General features: G+C 37.1%; 1 protein-coding gene across 8 annotated transcripts in view; it reads left to right on the top strand.

Annotated features, from left to right (window-relative positions):
- The first annotated feature begins 1,515 nt into the window (after positions 1–1,515).
- The window catches only part of GAPVD1 (GTPase activating protein and VPS9 domains 1), a 55,713-nt gene continuing 41,385 nt past the window's right edge, over positions 1,516–15,843 (top strand). For 4 of the 8 annotated variants that reach the window (XM_016137382.2, XM_016137387.2, XM_016137385.2 and 1 more), the window contains exon 1: positions 1,516–1,669. The gene's annotated coding sequence lies outside the window, so the exon portion shown is untranslated. Of the gene's footprint in view, positions 1,670–1,975; positions 2,090–5,944; positions 5,997–15,843 lie in introns of those variants that run through there. The other 4 variants (XM_036238737.1, XM_036238738.1, XM_036238739.1 and 1 more) reach the window with 4 other exon arrangements.

Genomic DNA, 15,843 nt, shown 5'->3' with positions numbered 1-15,843 from the left:
AACAATTAACTGACCATCCCAGGGCTCTTTACTCACCTCCATACTGTTTCTTCAGGACCCTCAAGAACTTTTTGCAGTCTTTGCATTACTTTCCCGTCTTTGGCCTGTGCGAGCCAGCACATCTAGAGTATTCGGTGTTAAGTGGGAGCAAACAATGCATTCCTTTACGTGTTCATTTTGCTTAGGCTGCATTCTTCCTTAGCAATCCTCACCTGCCATTTCCCTTCTTGAAATTCAGCCATCCAGTAACTCTCAAGTGCCACCTCATTCTTAAGATCATGGCCCCTCAACTTCTTGAAGCCTTTCTCTGGGAATCTCATAGCACTTTGTACCTTAGTTTATTATCATCCTTAATCTGTTTGAGCTATCCTGTAATCCCAGAGCGTAAACGGTATCCTTTTGCTTTTTTCATTCCCCTGGTGCTTTGATCAAATAGAATTCTTGAATCAGTTTAATGGCAATGATAGCAACAATACCTGACCAGCTTACCATAGAATGCTACTGTAGTAATAAAACGGGGCAATAAATATGAAGCAAGTTTTGACAGTTTTTAAAGGTAATACATAAGGATGACTAAATGGAAAGCAGTCTGGGAGTTGATTCATACTTGAAATAGTTGGAAAAGTGATTTTCGCTTTTTTTTTTTTTTAACCTGGAGACTCCGAATGGATGACATAATCATTGTTTTCAATTTTTTGAAAGGCTGTCAGATGGGAAACATTCCTATATTCCTCCAAATAGCATAACTACTAGCGGTGGAAGAAAGTAAAAGGGAAGCAGATTTCAGTTCAGCAGGTGGCAGAACTGTGCTAACATTTAGAGCTGTCCAAAAAATGGAGCAGGCTGCCTTACTTAAAGCAGTGAGCTCTCTGCAATTTGAACTGTGGAAGTACAAGTTGTTAGACCATACTGCTGAAATGTTACAAGAGGCAATTCCTGCCCGCGCGAGAATTGGACTATTGACCTTTAAGGTGCCTTCCAGTTCTAAGGTTTCTACGACTGTTGAGCTCAGTTAACTAGAGATTTGAATATCTGAATTGCTTTTGTAAACGAGTTTTTATTAGATAAATTGTCAATCCACTTAAAACCTGTGTGGTCATGTTGACGATGAAATTTGATAAAATGAGGGCTGGGAAGTCATGTTTAAAAGTGAAAGTCCAGAGACCACTAAAGGCAATTAGAGAAACTTTTAACAGCAAGAGGGTGTGTGTGTGTGTGTGTGTGTGTGTGTGTGTGTGTGTGTGTGTGTTTCGAATGTGTCCTGGGCAAGTGACAGTTATCAAAAACATACACGCTCTGAATTGTTTTACTTTACACGAGTATTTGCTCAGGCGGGTTTTTCACATGGAGCAGTACATTACGCGGAAGCGAGGGCCAGTGTGTGGCGAAGCACAGTTTTCCGGAAGGCGCTTGGTGGTATTGCTGACCTAGCCCGCCATGGCGTGTGAAGCCCCCAGGCCCGCGGGGCCGAACTACCAGTCCCAGGGGCCCCCGCGGCGCCGCGCACGCGCGGTGGCGTGGCGGCAGCGCCACCGCAGGACGCAGGGAAGCCAGCTAGCGAGTGGCGGCGGTAGCGGTGGTGGTGGCAGTTCGCGGCGAGGGCGACGGCTCCGAGGCCGAGTGACGGTCGGGCGGAGATCTCGGTTCTCTCTTCGGTATGATCGTCGTGGTGAGTGCGCGTACCCCGTTAACCCGCGCCGGGCGCACGGCTCCTCGTCTGGCGACCGCGCTGCTCCGGCCTAGGGCCGCAGCCTGCGCCTGATGGCCGGCGGGGCCGCCGGGTCCAGCTGACCCCTGGGCCCTTCCCTCCAGTGTCGGGGGAAGTGGTTGTGGAGGGAGTCACGGTTAGGCCGAGGGGAGAGGTGTGGCGGCGCGCAGGGGCTGGGGCGGCCTGGGGCGGTCCAGAGGGTGGGACGCATGGGGGATGGGAGGAGGAGGGACCGCAGGACCGCCGGGCAGCTTCGGCTGTGAGCCAGAGGCGAGGCAGGTAGGGAACGGAGTATAGGAGGCGAGAAGGAGGTGGAAATGTCTTGAGTGCCGCTGGTGAAGATGTCGTGCTTTGGGGACTCTTGACAAGCTGGACTCACAGGTCTGGGGGTCAGCCCACCTCCCACAGACACACACTATACTTGGTATCTTTCCACTTGCTGTTGGAGGTCTGGAAGTGAGGGACTGTTGTTTTCTTCGATTTCCTTTTCTTCAATCTTACCTTTTATTATTGACTGGCAAAATTTAAATGGGTGCTGTCCAGGCAAACCGTAGAAATAAACAGGGTGCTGTGTATAAATCTGTGTAAAACAAGGAGGCATGAAGATTTGTTCAGATAAGAGGTAGGTCAAAGAAGGACTCAGTGCTTTTATTTTGAGATTTGGACAAAAATCAGTTTGAGCAAGGCTTTGAATAGAAAGGGTTTTTAACTTAGGATAGAATTGGGGAGGGGGTCCTCAAACTATAATCGGGATAAACACATTTTTATTTTTACTATTTGATAACTAATTTATTATTTCCTTCAATTATGAATGTAGGCAACAAACCACAGTAGAATAGCAATGCTTGTGATTTTGTCACAAATAAAACTTACAGATATTATTGTATCATGTTTACAGTTGTTGCAAATGTCTCAAAATATCCCTTATGCCAATAATTTTTTTTCAAATTTATGATATTGTTAGGCCCACTGTTAGCTTTTGTTATTTAATGTGTTAAAACTGCATGTACATTACTATATCAGGGTTTTAAAAATTGTTTTGCTAATAGTTCGGTATAATTGTTTTTTTTTTTTGTAATCTCATGTATTTAATTATCCATTTAAAAGCAATCTGAGAAGGGGTCCATAGGCTTCACCAGACTACCAAAGAGATCCACAGCACAAAAAAGATTAAGAACTGCTGAAGCAGAAATAAGTTTTTTGGAATCTGTAAGTCTGCCTGGAAGAACAGTTGAATCATTAGATGAGAAAGAAGACAAGCAGATAGGATGTAAGTGTATATGAAAGAGAGAATTTTTTAATCAGGAAGTAAAAGAAGATTTGGCTGAGATCAGAGTAATAGTTTTGAAAGACAGAATAGACCACACAGATAGATATTTCATTCATGGTACTGGGAAATCAACAAAATAATCTGAGGAAGAAAGGAAAGCGAATGCTTTAGCTTTAAAGTTTTCATATTAAGGCACTTCCTAGTTCCAAGTGATTGAAGCCCTCCCAGCTCTTGTGTAAGCCTGTGATAGGAAATTATGGTGTGTGCTGGTTTTCTTTAAATCATGTAGGTAGTGTGGCTTTTAAAGAATTTTCTACCCTTAAGTGAAAAAACACAGGATCTCTTTTCAAATATAGTTTCCTATGGCTATTACCATCTTTTTATATATGATAGAAAGTAAACATGCAAATTATAGAGTTGAAGAGTTGTTAAGTCATTTTCCTGAAATTTCATTAAAATTTTTTGTAGTTCAACTTCATTTTGGCATCAGACTTTTTACTGATAAATCATTTGTAACATTTTTTTTCCAGACTATGTGTGACTTGAAATTTGCACCTGTTTGTAAATCACTGTCAATGTCTTATGTGAGATTTTTTCCCCCCAGCTAAAATAATAGCAATAATGGAAAACCACTGCAGTAAACTTTTTCTGGAAAAAATGAAGGGGGCAGTATGGAAAGGCGAAGAATATTTTTTGAAACAAATGTTGTAGCTGAAATAGTTTATGTTGACTTGAACACATTATATTACAAATTACTGCCTTGGATGAGTTTTGCCTGGTACATCTGTGTCCTTACACTGCCTTTTTTGTCATTCTTTGTCCCCTTTCCCTTTATTTTATTTATAATATCATCTACCTAGAGTGAAGTTCTTACTTTACTAAGGCTCTTTTACTGTGTGATCCTGTGTTGGTATAAGTGACTCTGAATTGTTCACATGAGATTGATAAAAAATTTTAACATCTGACTATCAAATATTCGTGAAGATGTGTTTGAAAATGGTAACGTAGAAACTGCTGGTAGAGTTTAAATTGATATTGCTGTGTTGAGGGACAGTATGTGCCGTATTCAGTAAAGTTGAAAATGGGCATGCCTACTCGATAATTTCACAACTTCTAGAAGGCAGTAAGAATAATGAGAGGTGCTGACAAAGGGAATGATGATATCTGTCATTTTTATTTAAAGACTAGAAGCAACTATGACAGTGTTAACAGTTCTGGGAGACAGAATACAAGTGCTGAATCATTCTTTACACTTCTCCCAATTTTCTAATTTTAATGCATAACTTTTAAATATTGTTTTCCAACTCTTTGAAAAATTGTAAGCCTATGGAAGAGTTGAAAGAGTAGCATAATAAACACTCATACACTCTTCACCTAGATTTGACAATTGTTAACATTTGGCATGTTTGCTTTAAGAACAGATGTAGACCTATATTTTGCTGAACCATATGCAAGTTAGGTATAGATACCATCAGGACACCTTTCCCCCAGATATCGTAGGATGTATTTCCCAAGAACAGGGACTTTCTTCTACATATCTGCAATTCAGTTGTCACCCTCAAGAAATTTAACATGAATGTAATATTATTAAATACTACACAACCAGATGTCCTCAGTTGTTTTTGTTTTTGACCCACGATTCAATTAAGGATCTTGTATGTAGTTGCCTACCTGAATCTAGAATCATTTTTCAGCCTCTTTTTGGGAGGTCTCTCATGACAGTAAACATCCAGATCAGGTTTTATAAGTTGCCCCTCAATTTGGATTGAATGTTTCTTCACAATTAGATTTGCATTAAGCATTGTTTCCTGGACTACTACCTAGGTGACTTTAGGTCTCTTATCAAAGGCATGAGATATCAGTTTCATTATTGATGTAAATTCGATAATTGAATAAGGTAATATCTACTAGATTTATATTATAAAGGCAGACACCCTTTTTTGATTTGTAATTGATAAGTAAAGTAATCTGTGGAGTGATAATTTTTTGAAACTTTCTCGAAGTCATGAATTGTTAATAGATGTGCCTGTATAAAGGGTCAAGAAAGTTTAGGTTGGAGACACATCTGAGTAGGAGAGCGGGCGATTAGGGGATAGTTGGCTGTGTGGAGGAGATGACATTTGACCTGGACCTTAAATCATAGATGCAATTGACTAGGGGTGTTGGAGAAGGGCTCCAGGTGAAGAGAACAATGTGAACAATGACAGTGACAGATTGGTAAATTAAATAGATCACCTAAGTCTTTTCTTCCACTTCTCCCCCTCCCTTTTCTTTTCTTTCTCTACTCTGCGGCCCCTCTCCCCCTGCCAGTGAAATTGCTCACAGGGAATCTGAAGTCAGTATACTGGAGAAGCACCAGAGAGCAAAGAAATCTAGTTTTGAATTCCTTCTTTGTAGCATAATAGCTGAATGATTAGGCAGTAAGTTATTTGACTTTTCTAAACTTGTTTTCACATTCATAAAATGGAGGTGATAAATACCTATCACTTAGGATTAAATCTAATAATACAATATAAAAAGCATCAGCAACATGGCTTTAACTGAATAATTGCTAGTTATCTTTTGGTGTCCAGCTCTCAGTCAACTTTCACTTTTTTCCACCTTGATACCACATTCCTGAATTTAAAACAAGCCCTTCTCTTTGGTGCCTTCTTGGCTACCATCGCAGCCCACTTCTCCCAGTTGGCTGCACTGTCAGTTCGTGAGCTGCTTTCCAGTGATGGCACACAGCACCTCACAAGGTGATGCTCTCCGAGAATGGCATTCTGGAAATTGCAACAATATGTATTAACTTTTTGGGGTTCAGTTCACAATACAGCAGTTGCCGTTCTTTGAAGGTGATGCACTTCAGTTTAAATTAGTTTATTTGTAAAAATTATCTGTAATAGTTGTAGAAAATTGAAGAGGGAAAGTTGATATATCTCAATGGTAAGACATTTCACTTTGTTTGTTTGTTTGTTTATTAGGAGTGAGTGTATTGGGGAGAGTTGGTTACACATTACACTAGAATTCTCCAAGGTAAAGTATGATTTTTTTTTTTTTTATGGTTAAAGCCCAATATAGGTGGGATCCTTCTTACTTGCTTGTAAAGAGCAGTACTTGAAAAATTTCTCAAATGGTTAATTCAGTTTTTTCCTTTTAACTTTCTGTTTTTTCACCACACATATTTTCTTCTCTTGAGTTAATTTTTTCTTAGGCAAGAATTTCAGCCATGTATTTTTTTTTTTTAACTCGAATAAGCTGCCTAAACTTGTGTTTGCATAGAGTTATTTGCAGCTTTAACTTTTTAAGTAATCCTAATCAAGATATTTTCATTTGTGAAGGAACTAAAATCACTAATTCTTGTGTCATGTATACATTTTAGAGGAAGCTTTGGGCACCGAGCTATTTGATTTCTGGTTATTAAAAAATTATAGGTAGTTAAAATTTCTTCTTTATGCATATGTATGTTTTCTGATTTTTCAGAATGTTTTAGTATATATTATGATTTTGTAAAAACATTTTCAGAAGGATAGTTCATTGTTCCTAAGCCAAAACCCGGTTTTGAACTCCGTAGAAGAAATGATGACTTTTTCTTGATGCTGCATATTCTCTTATTTAATATTTATAAATGAATGGTTAAGCAAATGTTTAAAAAAATCTTACAGACTTTCTAGGGGTTTCTATGTCTTCTTTTTTACGTTACAAGTTTGGAGATGAAAATTCAATGTGTACACCTTTTTTGTAAACCATTTTTTAAATGTAAGGCTTTAAGCATGCTGTTGCAACTGTGAAAACAGGCAAGATGTCTGCTCATTAATCTAAGATGTCTGTCCAAAAGGTGCTTGCTGGGTCTTGCTTCCATGTGATGCCAGTACACCCACGCTGCAGACGAGTGGGGAAAGAGCATGTCATCAGACGTGTTCAGTTCTTCCTTTTTTTTTTCTTACTAATTTTTCAGTTTACTTTCTGTGAGTCTTGGAAAGAATTAAACAGTGGTTTTTCTATTAGAAATTTTAAAAGACAAAAAAGTTAGTCAAGGGATATTAGCCTGTTTTCTTTTCTTCAGGATCAGAGTCAAATTATCTTCCCAAGCAATCTTACTTTTATGGAACTGTACTTTTAAAGTTTTTAGGACTTAAGCTAAATTAATATATTTTCAACCCACTTTGAACTGTCTCCTTTCACTGTTGATATAGGACTGTGACCCATACCTTGATTTTGCTTCCATTATTTATAAATCCTGACTACTTGACAAAAATATATTAGATCTAAAAGTCATAGCATTTAAGGCAGAATTGCAAAGTGTTTACAGATACTGGTTTCTGTACTGGAAAAGCTTGGGAAAGAATAGATGAATTAGTTTTGCAAAATTTTCTTATTTTTCCACCTACTTTAGAACCCAAGGAATCTTTGATTCCTTTAAAACAGAGTGCCTTTTAACATCTAACTATTCAAGGTTGTGATGGGTTTTGGATTCTGATGGAAAGTGACTTATTAAGCCTCTCTATGATTAAGTTTCTGTTCCATTATTTCAAAATGTCATATAATAGTAATGATAATAGCCAACATTTATCAAGTTCTTTTTCTAGGCATTATGTGACCTATTTAAAACTATGAATTCTCTTATTCTATGGAGGCATGGTTGATTTCTTTTTGAAAAACTGTTTTAACTAACTAGATAATTTTTTGTGTGTGGTTCAGGAAGTTCCTTTTCGGTTAACACAGTCAATGATAGTAATATTGTTTGAAATCTGATGATAAATACTTATAACTATATGAAATACCATTCTCATAAATGTGATGAAGCAGACGTGACAGCTTGCTGTTTATGAGCTTCTGGGGTGGACTCTTGGGTTTTGAAACAGGCTTTACCAGTATTACAGCTCAGCAAAAATGCAGCTGAAGCTCAAAGTTCTCTTTCTGCTCCCCCATTTTGTTGTTTTGTACACCCACTGCGTTTATGGAAGAAGCTAAGTTTATCCAGAGACCAGAGCTTCCTCAAAACATGTGGGTGGTGAACTCTTCCTTTCAAAAGTTCACAGAGTGTTCTGAGGGTTTTAGGTTTTTCTTTAGTTAATTGGTTTGTCTTGATCTCCAGATTTTTATGTCTTGGTGAGTTTTCATTAGAGATTATTTAATAGGAGGAAATGAGACTTAGTGGTATTTAATTTCAAATGAATAAAATTAATGGAGGCTTATTCAATTGTGAAAGTTCCTGATACCCATTCCTGGACTGTGCGGACGTTTGTATCATTTATTGCCTCTGGGAAATAAAAGGATATATTTTAATGCCAATGCACTTCCGTTTATTGCTGTGTAGCTTATTATTGTAGAACTGTGTCTAGAAATTACATACTGTGTTCTTTAGGTTGCCCTTGAAATTTTTCACACTTAGACATATTATTATTCATAGAATTCATCTAGTCCTGAGTGTTTAAAGTAATTGGACTACCAGATTTTTTAGCAGAAAAGATTTTAGTGCCCAGATTTTATGTTTTTCTTTTTAATTACTAAAGTAATAAATGTTCTTGGTTAAAAAAAAAAAATGCCAAAAAAAAAGAGAAAGCTTTTCTTCCCCACATATACATACCTGTACTATATGTTTGCATTTCTTCTTTTTTACCCCCAAATTATAGTTAACACTGTGCTTGCAAAGTGCTTAACATATATTAACCCATAAACCCTCATAATCCTATGAACGTACCTTAAGAAATTGGTTCTATTTACATCCATTTGCAAATGAGAGGAAACTGAGGCATGGAGAAGTAACCAGCCCATGGTTGCCTAGCTAGTAAGTGGGTAACACTGAGTTTTGGACCTAGGTAGTCCTGCTCCAGGGTGTGTGTTTTAACCTCTGTACTGGGTCTTACCATGCGTACTTTTCTACAGTTTGCTTTTTTTCACTTAATGATACATGATGGACATCTTTCCATGGACCTTCACCTCCTTCTTAATAATCATGTAGTATTCCAGTGTAGGGGAGTACCATAACTTGCTTAAATTAACGTCTTTCAACTTACTCTTTTTTAATATTGCCAATCCCATTAGTAATGATTTCAAATACTATTTTTAAAAGTCGAGGTTTTTAAACTGGAATGGTGAGGACACATTTGTATTTATAAGTAATGCATATTAACTGTTCAGATGTTTTGATATTCTTTCAGTTGAGTTGTGTAATACAATCTGGCTTAACCCACAAGCCCTTTGTTATGCACAGATTCATTATTTTTGTGGTTAGTCTGTGTCTTTCGCTCTGGAAAATTAGTAGAATATTGGGGTAGAATCCACATCTGTTTGGATTTTATTTACTTTTGGTAGGGTCTGGAATTTTGGTGTCATAACAGGAAGCCTATATAATGTTAATTTGAATTCTGAGTACTATCCGGCTTTATATTGTGTCTTCAAAGTAGTGTGCCTTTCAATTCCCTGTACTTGTGCCAGGAATAATTGGTACTAAGTCATTCTTTCTTCTACAGTGTTTTACTCTTGTTTCAAATATAGCAACAAAAGATATTAAAGTATAACTTGTTTCCGTTTTTGTCCTCATTGATAATGCATTTCGTAGTCCTGAGGAAATATCTTTTTGGTCCATTAATAATCATTTCAAACATGCTCATTGGAAAGTTTGTAGATATTTTCAACTTAAGTTTAGTTACTATTCTTAATCATTTGGAACTGAGTTAGCAGCAGCCTGGCTGATTCCTAACTGGAGCATTGCTCTTAATCATTCAGTCACTTATTAATTATTTATAAATTCAGACATTTATTCAACACCTGCTAAATGCCAGTCCTTCTGCTAAGTAAGGGGTGTACCAAGAGGACTTCATTCCTACCTCAGGGAACTTGAAAATTTGTTAGAAAATTTGTTGCAGTGTAAAATGCTATGATGGAGATGAGCCCAAATGAAAAAGAATCTGAGTCAGGAGAATAGCCAGTAAAGCCTCCTTGGATTGCGTTGGGGCCCGGTACCTAAGTGGGATGTAACTGGCCAGTGAAAGGAGTGGCAAAGGATTCTAAATAGAAGGTGTATAGAAATCTGGTCTGTGGAAACCACTCGAAATTATCATTAGAATGTCATGCATCCTATATTGAGGGCCCTCAGGAGCAACCTTACCTGTCTTGTTCATCAGTACCTAGCACATCGTAGGTCTTTAAGCATTTGTTGCAGGAAATGTGTTCGATAAAGCTGACTGTGCTTGTCTGCTCATTTTTTGGAAAGAGATGAGCTCATTATTTTTAATACCTGACAATTTTTAGATCATGTGACTTAACAAAACATTATAAAGTGAGTAAGAAACCGTTTCTGTGCTGAAGGAGCTAAGTCTTGTAAGGGAAAACACATGCAGATAAATCCTAGTAAAGCAACATGATTATTTATATTTACAAAAAATCCTTGCAGGGGACACCCATTTCTTGTATGGATTGGTTAGATCTTTGAAAAGTGATGGGGAATATAAATCCTCAAAATTATTTGATTGATAAAATCCAAGAGCTAACATTGTAGTAGTCATTTAAAAATGGCAGTCATGTCCTTTTTTGCCCTATCACATTAATATGAATATTACAGAAATACTATGAGGAAAAGTACCTGTATAATGAACAAAACAATTACTGACAGTTCTGTCAAGGTGTGGTCATCAGTATATAAATATGTTTCATATACTTAATTAATCTTTGAGTAAGATCATGATTTTTCCTAAATCTGCATGCCACTTGTACTATTATTTATTTAATGTTTTTTTATGGACACACTTTAAAAATATTTTTAAAGAAGCTTTATGTTATTATCATAATGAAAGACCAATATCTCTTACCTGTGTAGAAAGTTAAAAAACAAAAACAAAAAGAGCAATGTTATAAAACCTGGCTAGCTGCTGTTTGCAGAAGGTGCTGAGTTTGATGCTTGCTATCCTTTAATTAAAAGGAGAGATTAGCCAAGTGTTAGGGAAGTGTCAAGACAAACTGGCACCTTGCTTAGATCTTCTCCATGATGTAAACAAGACTAAAAGAGACTCGAAAATGGAGTAACTTTCCCTCTTGGTGATTTAGTGTCATAGGGGAGGAAGGGACACACTCTGTTGGCGGTAGCAGTTCCCCAGAGCTTCGCAGAGGGAAGAGATTTGGAGGCGGGGCCTGAAAGGATGAATCTGAGTTCACTTGAAAATAGTCCTGTATAACAGCATCTGCAAGTGTTGAAGACTTTAGGATATAGTATGGGAGCAACATGTGATTTGGGGGAACTGGAGAAACGTTGAGAGATGATGTAGGAGATGGGAAAAGAAGGATGTATGGGGTTAATCCCTAATAGCTTTTTCTAAACTTTCATATATCCTTTCTTTCATGGGATTTAAGGGAATTTAGGTTAATTGTTTAGTCCTGAAGACTAACTAACCTGACTTTGTCAGGCAGTTTGGAACTTTCAGAGAAGGAAGGAGTTGTCCAGATACCAACTTACATATTAGTAGTTGTTGAAAGAGTGGATGATTAGAAGAAGTGACCTTGACCATAAATTAAAGCTGGTGAGCCAGGTACACCCAGATAAATTCTAGTCCCAGTTTTGTCACTTATTAATTTGAGCCTGGGCAAATTATTTAATTTTCTCAGTTTCCTCTTCTTGGAAATGTGCATAAGAATACTTAGCTTTAGGAGTGTTACACAGATTAAACGAGAATATCCATGTAAAGCACCTAGTTGGCACCAACAGTACGATGAGCCTGTAGCGTGTGGTCGTTATTGTTCTTTTTATTTCCTAAGCACCCATATATTTTACTTCCACCAGTCAATTAAAACTCAGGTTCAACCGTTACTATTTATTATGGCTTTTTTAAAAAGTTTGTTATTAAGTGGAAATTAATATAAAAACTGACTTTTCTTAAACAGTTTGGGCTAGGGACTATATTTGCCTTGCTTCAGTTGATCAGGAATTAGTGCAAAATGTGATGTACCCATGGAAATTTCATGTTATTATGAAGTTTCTGTATTTCATTTCTGACGACAGTGAACTGAAAAAAAAATATTTTTAGTCTGATCGTTTAAAAATTACAGTGTATTACCAGATGTTACATCATATGATAGTTGGGAATCCTTTTTCTAGATGGTGGTTGTTGGAGGTTGTGATAAGTTAGTGTTCAAATGTTTTCTCAAGTCTGTATACTTTCTTCTTATTGAATAACGCTTGCTATACTGGATGCTTGCATTTAGAAGTATATTATTTGTGTAGTTTTAAAAATTTAAATAGACTTTTTTAGAACAGTTTAAGATTAACAGAAAAATCGAGACAATAGTACAGGGAGTTCCCATGTAGCCAGCACCAAGTTGCCCTGTAATTAACATCTTACATTTGAATGGTGTATTTGTAAAATGAGTGAACCAATATTTGATATAACGTTATTAACTAAAGTTCACCCTTTATTCAGATTTCCGTAGTTTTTACCTGAGGTCCTTTTTTTGTTCCAGGTCCCAGTCAGGATACATTACCTTTAGTAATGTGGCAATGGTATGTCATTATTTGTGTTATTTTTAATTGGATCATCTTAAATTAGACTCATTAATTTATTTGCAAAGCATGCTTTATGCTCAAATTTCAAAGCCATACCTCTATATGGCATATTTTGTTACTGAAAATGATCTTAGATTGCAGATAGTTGGCCTTTATTTCACTTTTAATAAGGCTTTTACAAGTGTAGGCTCCATAATGTTAGTAAGCAGTCTGTGTTATCTTTTTAGTTATGACTTTGATATGTCCCATTTATTTTCATGGTAAGGTTCATTTTGATAAGTCAGTCATGTGATGAACATGGAGTCTGTGTCATTGCGTCCTAGCGAAATGATAAAAATTACCCTACCTTTTAAAATTTTATTTTGTTATTAGTTTCAAGTATACAGTATATTGGGTAGACACTTATATAGTTTATAAAACGATCCCCCCAGTTGCTCTTTCTCTCCTCTGGCTCTCCACCTCACCATTACATTAATGCTGACCGCATTCCCTATGCTGTGCTCCCCAATTACCCTGCCTTTTAACTGACAAAAATACTGAGGTCCTACACTCTGCAGTCACTTCCACTTTACAGTCACCTCGCACGAACCGTACACTGTAGTGAGTGAAATAGATAAGGACATTATTCCAGTTTTGAAGATGAGGGAACGGAAACTTAGGTGAAATGACTGTGTAACAGATGACATTGCCAGTAGGCGTCAGAGCCCAGTCTTAAATGCCAGCTCTTCAGACCATAGTTTTGGTGGCCTTACCGCTGACTTGCTTGAAGTAGTTACTCTGTATAAAATAAGAAAGTAGTAAGTGGTCTTATCGAGTTTCTTACAAAGTTATTCCTGAATTTATTAGATGAATAAAGAGATGATTAGTTTGTTTTCTTGAAGTCTAGCTGCTACTTGGAGTTTAGCACTATTAGATACATATTAACTCAGAATGGCTTTAATTAGGAATTTTCAAGAGAGAACACATGAAACATGATTCTCATTCCATAAAACATTTCAAATAATTTTTTCCTACTTCAGAGTCCTCCTCTTGAGTCACAACGTTTGTTCAGGCATCGTTGCTAACATTTTTTTATATGTGTATGGAACATATATGGAACTTCTCCTGCCTTTTCTAATTCACACATTTCACTTTATCAGGCTGTGCTTCCTCTTCGTGCTCTGCATTCGAGTAGGTATGATTGCTTATCAGGAGTTGGCAGACCTTTTCTGAAAAGGGCCAGAGAGTAAATATTTTAGGCTTTGTGGGCCATATGGACTGTGGTAACTATTTAGTTCTGCCACTGCAGCATGAAAGCAGTCATAGATGCTATAAAAACAAGTAGGCATGACTCCGTTCCAGTAAAACTTTACACAAAAAGGCAGCCGGTTGAACTTGGCCCTCAGGCTGGAGTTTGCCGGGCCCTACTCTACACCACTGCGAAGGATGCAGAAACCCAGTGTGCTTCACTCCTCCAGCTAAAATCTCCCCACTGGGCTCTCAATGATGTCTTCATAACATGAACTGATAAGCTTAAAATCTGATTTAGCGTGCATGGGTGTAATTGATTTTATTTTGTAGAAATGTGACAAGTGGAACTGAACTTAATATAGATTGTCAAAGTCTGATTTTTGGCCGCTCCAAAAAGAAATTATCTAACTTGGAAAATGCTTGCAAGTTTCTGGAAAAAATTCTTGTTGTGATTGACATGGACAGAAAAGCAAGGCAGGCTAAATTAAAACCTGGTGGTCCAGGATAGATTTTGATGGAGTTGGCTGAAAAGGTTGAGGAAAGGGAGGAATGAGGATCTTCTTACCAAATATGTGAATTCTCTGGGCTTCCATTTGACTCCTGCTGTTGTTTTTAAGTAGTAATTTGTTAGCTGTTATTATTTGTGTGTGTTTGGTATTATTATTATTATTATTATTTTCAAAATGGTGGTACCTGAATTAAGTTCTGTTAACATGTTTGAGCTTCTACCTGCCATCGGTTATGCCAGGATGCCGAGTCCAGTGAGCGCTTTCCCTCAGTGTTTACCATCTAATGGAAGAGACAGATATATAATATCATTATACTCGGACATGCGCTACATGTTATATAAAATAGTATTCAGAATATGAATTTAATTTAGGTGAACTGTGGGCAAAAATATAGGTCAGAGTTAATTCATATTTTAAATCTCTTGCATTTTACCCAGTAGTTAGCTGAGACTTTCCCATGTGTGGTAGTAAGAGAATTATACATTTATTCCATGATTTTTTTAAAGCATCGTTTTGGAGAGTAAGCCACTACCTGTCATTTGTTAGCATTCTGGCCATCTTATTCTAAGAAGGAAAGCAATACAGCTTATAATTCTTGAAGATGATTAAAGAAAAAATTTCTTATCAAGTTTGTCTAGTGTTCTAGGTTTATTTAAAATCCCTATACAAAAATGTCTTTCGAAGACATTTGGGACTGTTGAAGGGTTTAGAAGGTGAGTTCTCGTTCAGATTAGGTGGAGCATTACTTTCAGGGGTTAATTTTTTTAAGTGAAACTACATTTACTTGAAAATTTTCTTTTCTAAATTGCATAATTTGGTTCATATTTTGCTGTGTGATTGGAAACTTTTACTGCATTCTATCTTGAACAGTATTTTGGTTGTAATTAGACTGTCAGCTCCTTGAGATTAGGGGACCTGGCTAGATACCAGCAAAACTTAATAATCTAGTTGTCGAATTAAGTGTATTAAAGTGGTGAAAAGGGCACAATTTGATAATTTTTAAAATACTTTTTCCTACCTTTTTATTATGAAACATTTCTAACAAAGAGAAACCGTTGAAGCACAGTACAACGATCACCATATAGTATCACCCACAGTGCCCAGTTGTTTACATTTTGCTGCATTTTTAAATCCCTTTTGATTTTTTTCCGTACCATGTACAAGTAAGTTGCAGACATCCTAACACTTGCTGCATACTTGAGTGTACACCTCTTAAAAATAAGATACTATCCTGTGCAACCACGGGATTTCTGAATCATTCCTGTAGAGTAATAATTAATAATAATAATAATAATAATAATAATAATAATAATAATAATAGTGTGCTAGCTCTGTTACCTTTCCCCTGCGTGGCCCTGTGCAAGTTATTTGCTATCCCTGACCTCAGTTTCCTTAGCTGCAAAGTACCTATCTCAGCGAGATATTAGGAAGATTAAGTGTGTAAAGTTCTCGGTACCATACCAGGCACAATTTTCAGTTCATAAAGTGGCGGAGAACAGCACTCCCACCCTTGTCCCCAGAGCTGGAAACTTCTGCCTCACCTTCCCTATATGTAGGTGGCAAGAAATCTCTTATTTTCTGCCTCCTAACATCTCTCAAATTTGCCCTCTTCTTCCCATTGCTACTACATTTCTTGCCCATCAAC

The sequence above is a fragment of the Rousettus aegyptiacus genome, unplaced genomic scaffold (assembly GCF_014176215.1).
Source record: "Rousettus aegyptiacus isolate mRouAeg1 unplaced genomic scaffold, mRouAeg1.p scaffold_m13_p_3, whole genome shotgun sequence".
Taxonomy (NCBI): Eukaryota; Metazoa; Chordata; class Mammalia; order Chiroptera; family Pteropodidae; genus Rousettus; species Rousettus aegyptiacus.
Note: the sequence above shows the minus strand (reverse complement) of the source record. Positions and strands in the feature narration are given on the sequence as shown.